Raw genomic sequence first — 10,179 nt, 5'->3', positions numbered from 1 at the left:
TAAGACTGAGATTCACAGCTTCTTAGAGCTTTAGACCTTTTATTTCTAAAATGAGCAAAACAATATCTATTCTGTGGGTTGATTTGAAGGTTCAAATAATTGTAAAACCCTTTATCTAGGATCTGTATAATAGTGCATCAGGTAAAGATACTTGCTACCAAACCTGGTAACCCAGGGCCTAACATGATGTAAGGAAGGCACACACACACACACACACACACACACACACACACACACACATACACACAATAAATAAATAAATAAATAAATAAATAAATAAATAAATAAATAAATAATTTCCTCACTCTAGTGCTTGAATTTACATCCATTTTATAAAACCTAGTTGCCTTATCTAACATATCATTGAATCTCTGTTGTCACTAGTAAGTACATAGTATATATAGGTAGTGTAAAATACAATTCCATAGCCCCAGATCTCCTATAACTCATGATATAAAGGGGATCAGGAGTGAAGCAGCAGGGAGAAAGAACAGGTAAATAATAGAAAACATCAGCAGAGAAAAAACATAGCATTATTGCCAAGGGTATAACGCAGTCACTAATTCAAACAATTCTTCCTAGAGGAAGTGGTGTTTAAACTTAACCTGTCACTGATCAGAAGTCATGTAGGAAAGCTTCCAGTTTTGGAAGTTAAATGGGTTTCCCAATAACTTTTAGGCAAAATAACAACAGAAACAAAATTCTGGAGGCAAGATAGAACAAGATTCCATCAAAACAGGGAGCTATAGAGAGTTGCCGAGAATCCCTAAGACAATACGGCAATTCAACCGATGAAATTAAGGAATTATTTGAAAGTTAAATTGCATCTTTCACAGTTATTCCATATGACCCTAGAAGGAACTCATAATTACAGCACTAATGTCCCAATAATGATATCAACTAGGAGGAAAGAAACAAATTCACCACTTCCTGCTCTACACCCTACACTACCTCTCCATCTGCATCCTACTCCCATTCCTTTCCTTAACAGCATAAGTAGATCTTGGTCTCTTACAGCTTTTCTGTGTTCTCCCCCTATGTGATGGTTAATTTTAATTGTTGACACACTCTAAAGTCTCCTGGGTAGGGAATCTCAATGAGGGACTATCTAATTTAGATTAGCAAAAGGGTATGTCTGCAGGGGCTGTCTTGATTCTGGTTATTGAGATGGGAAGAACTTCTCACTATGGGTAGAACCATTCCCTAGGCAGAGGATGCTAGCTTGTATGAAAGCAAGCAGGGCACTAGTATGCATTTACTCAGTTCTTTCTCCTTCTTCATCGTGGATGCAACATGACCAGTTGCCTTGAGTTCCTGTCTCTGACTTCCCTACAACAATGGGCTATTACCTGAAACTGAGCTATATTGAACTCATTCTTCCCCACATTGCTTTTGTCATGGTATTTCATCACAGAAATAGGACAAGAAACTAAGATACTTGACACATATACATCCCCCCTATAAGTATCTTTGTCTGTTACTTCCTGCAATTTTCTAGTGTTTATACCATTGACATTTCTGGCTTCATCTGGCCACATGAATGCAGCAGCTATTCAACCCCTCTCCCTTCATCTTCTGTTCCATGTGCAGTTGATCAGAAGACCATTGCTGTCAGAGTCATTATTTAAAATTTTATTTTTGTTATTTGTTTCTTGAAATATATGTATGTTATTTTAGTCCAAACTGATCTCAAACACTTCCTGCCTCAACCTTCTCCTCCTGAGTACTGAGATTACAGTGATGTGCTTCTACGTACATCTCTGATTGCCAACGATCAAATAGTGCATAAGTCAGATTTTGCCAGCCTTCCCTGAGGCTAGTTGTAGCTACTCTCTTTTGCACTGCAGTACAGAACTAGCTGTAGACAAAAAATGAACAAATGACTGTGGCTATGCTCCAAAAGTGCTGTTGATAACACACAGAAGCCAGACATCAGATTTGAGATTTTTTTAATTGTTGTTTGTGCTCTCTTTCCCCCTCTTTTTCTCTCTCTTTCACTTTCACAATCTCTCCTCCCTCTCTCTCTCTCTCTCTCTCTCTCTCTCTCTCTCTCTCTCTCTCTCTCTCTCTCTCTCTGTGTGTTACAGGGTCTGGGTTTTATATAGTAATACAAAGTCATGTCATCATGTTTGCAGAGCAAGTATTTTGCTAATGACTAGCTGTGTACTTCAGGATGGACTTGAGCACAGGGTACTCTACTACCTCAGCCTCTCAAGTGCTGGGATTATAGGCATGAATCAAAAAGCCTAAGTTGGTTCTGTTTTAATGAAAACCTCTTAGCGTTACTCTAGAACTGTTCCCCATGTCTTCTGGAGTGCTGATCATGGCCAACATCTTCTGTATCTCTTTTCACTTACAGTTTAATATTTCCTCTGAATATGACTGCCTCCTCAGTGTATATTCCATATTCTTGCTTCCCTAATTATTCTCTGTCTTCTATACATGCCCAATTTTGGCATATCTTCTGTTAAAGTTGACTGATGTTTCAGGTCCATCTCTAATATCAGTTCTATCGCACCATGGTCTATGCCACAGCAGAGCCTATCTCCCGAGTGAGAGAGAAGCTCTTGGGCACTGCTATTTCTCCAAGTAGAACTCATTATGGAAGAGAATTGTCACTGTGACTGAGAAACCACAACATTCATTTTGACCCTCACCATTTCACCGGTTGAGAAGCTGGGTGACCTCAACCTCTTGACTCTGAATAAGCACTGCAATTATTCTGGTCACAAAGTACAGCAAAAGCAAGTCTGTATCTGTTTCCAACCTCAGACACACAAGATTTATATCTTCCATTTTCAGCATACTGGTCAGCTCTCTCAGAGCCCTAGCATATGAAGAATCAAACTGTTTTAAGTCCATCTGTCTCAAGACACCTAAGATGTTAAATATTGGTGCATAAGTCAAAAATATCATCTACTATTCCATGCTCAACAAAGTACCAGCTATATTAATAAAGTCACTTCATCTCACCTTGACCCACTTGCCTGCCAAATATATCTGAATGACATCCATCAGCAGCTGAAGAATCATCATCTATTGAGGTCCTGCCCAATTTCTTTAGCTGAATAATCATAAGATAAAGTTGTTGTTTCAAAAAGCTACAATCCTTGGGACTACTTCTTAACATGATGATAAATGAGTGGAACACATGGATCTTGATGAGTCAGACTGTTCACCTTAATTCTTTTCTTAGCCAGGGTGGAGTTCAATTCATATTTGTATCAGTTACTTTTCTCCATGCAACCAAATACCTAACAAAAGCAACTTCAGAAAGGAAGGATTTATTCGAGATCACAGTTTAAGAATGTCATCTGCCAGGCGGTGGTGGTGCACGCCTTTAATCCCAGCACTCGGGAGGCAGAGCCAGGTGGATCTCTGTGAGTTCGAGGCCAGCCTGGGCTACCAAGTGAGTTCCAGGAAAGGCGCAAAGCTACACAGAGAAACCCTGTCTCGAAAAACCAAAAAAAAAAAAAAAAAGAATGTCATCCATCATGGCAGGGAAGCTATGGCGGAAGGATGAAATAGTTGGTTACAGCGTGTCCATATGAAGGAAACAGAGAACAGTGAATGTTTGTGCCTAGGCAACTTGTTCTTTTATATTCAGTCTGAGACCCCAACTATGGAATGGTATTCTTCATAGTTAGGGTGGGTCTTCCCTCCTCTGTTAGGTCAAGGTAGGAATTTCCTCACAGATGTGCCTAGAGGGATATCTACATGTTGCTTGGTCCTGCCTAGTTGGCAATCCAAATCACAGCATCTCTTTTGGTGTTACTCTTCCTTTTACACTCATATTAATACTTTCATAAACTCTTCTCTTATTTCCCACCAAGCTCCATAATTAGTATTTCTGATTCTATGTAACATCACCTTCCCTGTGAAGCCTTTTTAGATTTATTGAGGTGACAATTTACCGATTCTTTGAAGGTCTCCAGACACACGGTTCATCATCATTGTGTGTGGCTTGTCTTGAGACCTGCTTATTGATTCACCTACCTTTTCCAGTAGACTGAATTCTCAGAGTCAGAAACCATGCTTTACTCATCCATGCTTGTCTGACCTTGGTGTGTTTGCTGACAATTAATAGTTACTTTAAAACTCATTATTAGATGAGTAAATGTGACTGGTGGGATTTGTACTCTGATAGTTGACACATTAGATTTAAATTATCGAAAGGAATCTAGTCATTAATTGACAAATCTAATCCAAACTTTCTCATTCCTCACCTTAAGAAATGGTAAGTTCGGGAAATTTTCCACATACAACATAAATCAGGAGAGGAAATCAGACTGGGGTCTGCTGTGCTTGCAAGTGATCCCTAACTCCCAGAGCTGTAAGATGGCAAAGGTTTACTTCTCACCTGTGGCCTGTGAACTGTGACCTGTGACCCATGGCCATCCATAACACATTTGGCAGCTTCCCGGGGGCCTTCCTACAGGTGATTCAGCTTTTCAGACCTTTGTCCTACATCCCTCCCAATGCTGAAGCACTTTCCTTCTTGGCAAGAGGAGGAAGGGAGTGTGGAGAATGTGTACCACACCGAATTCCTGGTACAGAGAGATTTATCATTTCACACATTCCAGTGGGCAAGCACTTAATTGCATGGCTTCTACCCAGAAGCAAAATAGACTGGAAAACTTAGTCTTTCTGTGTGTCCAAAGTGTTTCACTTCCTGTAGAGAAGAGCTGATCACAGGGCTGTTTTTGTAAGATAAAAAGATTTTATGTTGTATTTTGATAGTGTGTCTATACTGCACTCTCAAACTCTGCCTGCTAAACATATGTGAAAATTCAATGCATGACAACGATGGTTTACTTTTTTGCATTGAACATTCATGTGAGTTTTAATGGTTCAGAGTCTGTGGCAATACAATGCTGAAGTCCAAATCCTAGCTTTGTTGGGTTTTATTCAGGTTAAGACAAGCAGCAGAACTGTTCTCTATCCTCTGTCTCCACATCTAGAAACCAGGGATAAGGATAATAACATTACCTCATAGTATTTATGGGGAGATAATACATGAACAAGACCTTCGTACCCTCTAAAAAACTGTAAAGACTCCAATAAATATCGTGGATTAATTCCTGACAGGGTGTGGTACTTCTATTATTTTGGGAATAGAGCACAAGCAAATGAGTCTGAGAGTTTGGAGTCGGAGGGACCAGGTGATTAAGGTGAAAGAAGTCTGGTTTTTTGTTCTCCCAATTTGTCTCAGGTCTGAAAAGAAACTATCAATGAGAAGCCTTTACTTTCTAGCTTCTGATGATACAGATAATAAATTTCCTTTCAAGGCCTTTACCATTTCAAATGAAGAATTTCTGTAGCACCAGAGAGCCAATCAGATGGGTGAAAGTTCCATCTATGCTTTGTCACAAGTAAGGAGTAGGTGTGTTCAGTGAGAGCGCTAAGAAGACTTGGTTTTACTAAGACTTTTGAGTGATTGATGCATCAAGGGAAAGTTGGACTTCTTCTGTATCTTGTTTTCCCAAGAGCAGACTCTACTATGATGCTGATGTTAGTGAAACACAGAGTCACAAGAAGTGTGGTATGCAAAGAAAGGAGGTCAAGGAAGGCTATTTAACCAAGTTCAATATTCTAGTCCCTGAAAGGTGACCTTGGCTCAATCCCACAAGGCAGTCTTGACAAGAATGGAGGTCATGCTTGGTTTCTGCATCAGGCTAAGTGTTCTTGAGTAATTGTATTTTGCCATTCCCCATCAGCTAATCACTGGAAAGAGGATGGTTTGCACTCCCACGGACAGTGTTTCATTGTACTGTTGTCATGCAGGCACTTGGTAAGAGGTCCTGAGGGACCCTCTAATTGATGTTGTTGGAACAAAGACATGCTGGAAGTTGAGAGACATGAAAACGATAAAGGGTGCTGCAGAAACATCAATAGAAAACAGGAACTGCCACCTTTACTCTGCCTGTGCTGGCATCTCATTTCTGGAAAGAGTGAAACCAACCCTGGCTAGTGATGAGGTGGATTTCTCAACACCTGCTTTGACTCAGGGAGTCAATCAGCAGATTCATTCTTCAGAGAGATGCATAGACATTGAATATTTATATTAAAATTTGTCTTACAAGCCCATAAAAAGAAAGTGATGAATATATAAATCAGAGAAGAGGTTACAACATCTCTGATTATAAGCAACGTGAGTTACTTATAATGGAAAAAAACTGATGCACTCAGAAACTTGTTAGAACTAAAAATGACCTCAATAAGATTACAGTGTATACAGTTGAGATACAAAAATAATTTCCTTTACATTTTTTTTAAGATTTATTTATTATATATACAGAAGAGGGTGCCAGATATCATTACAGATGGTTGTGAGCCACCACGTGATTGCTGGGAATTGAACTCAGGACCTTTGGAAAAGCAGTCAGTACTCTTAACCTCTGAGCCATCTCTCCAGCCCTTCCTTTACATTTTTAAGTTGCATTTATTTATTTGTATGTGTATATGTGTGCGTGTTGGTGTGGCTGTGTTATGGGGTAAACATGGAGGGTAGAGGCAACTTGCAGGAATGGGGTCTTTCCTTCTGCCCAGTGGACCTCAGGATTAAGCTCAGTTTGTCTGACTTGTACTTAAGTGATTTTATCTGCTGAGCCATCTCTCTGCCTCACCGATTTCATAATTCAACTTTATCAACATTCTTGAGAAAAAAAACTAATAAAGTAACCCATTCACAATGGTTACCTGAAGCTGTGACACCTTAGGATGAAATTTACCAGGGAAGGGATTGGTTCTTTACTGAAAGTTACAAAACACTGATAAAAGAAATTGGGGAGGGCACAGATAATAGAATATCTATTACTTACAGATTAGAAGGCCTAAACTTAAAAGTCTATATTATACAAAGTGGTCAATACCATTTGTGATATTCCTGTCAAAACATCCATCATATTCTCTCCAGAAATGAAAAAAAAAAAACTTCCAAAATTTATATGGAACCATGAAAGATCCCAAATAGCCAAAGCCCTCACAAACAAAACACCAAAACTGTGGGAATTACATCATCTAACTTTAGGACATATGGTAACATAACAGAGCCCCTAAAGCAGGTCATTGGCTTAGAAACTGATACATGGATCAATGGAACAAGACAGAGAACTCAGAGAGAGATAAACCCACATGTTTAAAACAAGTGTATTGTAGACAAAATCAGCAAGAGCCACACTGGACAAAGGGAATTCTTTTCTTAAAAAATGATGTTTTATGTATATAGGTATCCATGTACAGTAAAAATTAAGTTTCTATCAGCAAACACATGCATAAATAAATAAATAAATAAATAAAAACAAATTAATTTAAAATGGACCAAAAACCTAAAGCTAAAAAATTGTGAGGTTACTCAAAGAAAATAAAGAGAAATGTGTTTAGACATTGGTGTTGACTTTTGGGGGGATGTACTCCCCCAAAATACATACAACAAATATATATTTAAATTTATATGTATGTCAGTATATATATATATATATATATATATATATATATATATATATATATGTATTTGTATTCATATGTATGTCACACTATACCCCATAAATATATAAAACTATCAGGTGTCAATCACAAATGTGAAGTACACTAAAAGTAAATAAAGCATTACACTTATAGAAAATATCTCCTAAAACTAACCCTGAGCCACAGTTGAGTTACATTCACTGGATCTTCTCTGTGGGAATCAGTAGCTCTTGCTACAAACAGATTTTGCTTCTTATTCCCAGTCTTCTCTACTTTGTTCGCAGAACCTGAACAATAATCCAATCTCTTATCCTTTAGTGACTTCATCAATAGAGCCAATGACGGTTCCCCATGGGGTCTGATATACAGTAGTGTCCACAGAAACACTGCCTAAATGCTGATACTCTTATTCCATAGCAGCAGAATTTAAGGCAGAGAGATAAACGTGTCTGTCAAGTTGCTTGGAAAGACTGGAGATCATCTCTGCTCTACAGACTCTTCCTCTAGTACAGTGGTTCTCAACCTTCCCAATGCTGCGACTCTTTAATACAGTTACTCATGCTGTGGTGACCCCCCCAACCATAATATTATTGTGTTGTTACTTCATAACTGTAATTTTCTACTGTAATGAATAGTAATATAAATATCTGTGTTTTCCGATGGTCTTAAGTGACCCCTGTGAAAGGGTCATTTGACCCCAAGTGGTAGTGACCCACAGGTTGAGAACCACTGTGTCACCCATTATTCCTATAGAAGGCTGTAATCTCAGCACACTGGATTTGGAAGCAGCTAAAAAGTCCTATCACTGGTTTGTTGTCGTCCAGCATCTTGTTTTCTAGCAGTTGGGCCTTATGAAATCTTCCATTCTCTGTGCCTCATTTCTCGCTGCTGCAAAACATGAGCAGTTGAATATCTGGCCACAGAGTCCCTCCCAACTTCAACTGCCTGTGGTTCCCGGAGAAACTCATTCCAGGCTCTGAAGTCTTAACTGCAATGTGTGAATGATACAACAGGCATCTGCCCCTATGTTAGCTGTCAGACAGTTTGGCTGCCGGTTGGACTTCCTTCTCTCTGGTTTCTGACTGGGAATAGAGTTTATTTGTTTCTTTTGAAGGCTGTTTTCAATCATGAGACCTGGGTTTTGGTAATGATTAACTTAGTTGTAATTCTAGCGAAGGTTAGAGATACTGAGCCTGTGAGGGAGGAAAAGCTGCCAGACTCAAGTGGACTACCGTGCAGTGAACCGCTCTTCCCGGGAGCCCCGGAAGGTTACAATGCTACCGTTGAATAGCTCTTTGAAATACTTCACTAAATTACTCTGTTGGGTACCCCTTATTAAGCAATCTGCTTCTGAAAGTTTTTTATTCCGCAGACGGGCAAAGTCTCACCATTTCATTATGCTGGGGGCTTGGTGCTGTCTCTTTTGAGAGATTTGTCTGCCTGGCGAGTGGCCTGTTTTACCTTCCTCGTTGGGCCTTGATAAGTGGCCCCAAACGAGGGGGAAACAATTTGTACAACTCTTCCAGTCAATCGGAGGCTGAACCGTGGGACTGAACAAAGTGCCGTTCCATCCCACAGTGCCAATTTACCCTTATGAAGTGCAACAGAGAAAATGTGGTGGTGGTGTGTCACCATGAAACTAGGAAAGCACTCTGACGAAATGAGAAAACAGTTACTGGACTCGTTTTATCAACCGAGAGCTAGCTCTGTGGTAATTTTCATACAATTATGCTATGTGAGGATCGCTTGCCATATGGCTAGGCATTGATCATTTTGCTGCGATGTTAATTTAATATGTAGTGTGAATGTTTGCTTGTTTTGTTAATAAAATTTTCATCTTGGTGTTCTGATTCTATCACGGAATGTGTGAGCATTGACAGATTTTTTAATAAAAAATCATTAGCATTTGTAGAATAGGGATCTATTGCATGAATCCAGTGTGTCAGAACTTTCAAAGAAACTTGAGAAATCTCAAAATGGCATTATCTCATCCCATCAGCAGAGGGAATCAAAGAGGCTAAGCATTTCCTAACGTAGTGGGTCCCAAGGGCATAGCAGTAAGGTTAATGACCTGTGGGTCGTCCAACAGTTCAGGACTCATACTCAGTATCTCTGCCATGCTACTGGGGATCATCAGCTGTAATCATAAGCAAAGTCCTGCCCACCCCAGAAACAAATGAATGCATGAGGAAGTCACGAATGGGATGTAAAGGAGTCATATGAGGGCTAAGTCACATCCTGAGATATTTTTTGTTATTACATTATGTTCCCAGACTTTGCAGGAGTCAGTGCAAGCACTACAGCGTTCCCTACAGGAGATGGGGTACAGAATTTGGGATTTTCAGCCCTGGTCCTGATAAAGCAGTTTCACAGACACCTGTCTTCAAATATTGGGTTTTATGGGACAGCATTCTCTTTGGCAAGTGAGCCCTAGTAGGACATAATGTTTAAAACACACAGTCACATTCAATCCATTCTCTTTTTGAATGTAAAAACCCCCAAACCTACAGAAGTCATAAGGCCTGTACAAGAGGAAAAAAAAAAACTTTGTCTTGTGGGCACATCACATCTTGTCACTCTGAGTTCCATTGGCAGGGTTAATCCGTCAACATGATGGCCTCATCTATAGGTGTTCTTACGGTTTAGATGCATTTCATCCATGTCCCAGGTGGTTTTGGAAGTTGAGGGTATACAATGGGTGAAAATATTTAA

The sequence above is a fragment of the Peromyscus eremicus genome, chromosome 10, assembly GCF_949786415.1.
Source record: "Peromyscus eremicus chromosome 10, PerEre_H2_v1, whole genome shotgun sequence".
NCBI lineage: Eukaryota > Metazoa > Chordata > Mammalia > Rodentia > Cricetidae > Peromyscus > Peromyscus eremicus.
The sequence above is the reverse complement of the archived record's forward strand: the minus strand, read 5'-3'. Positions refer to the sequence as shown.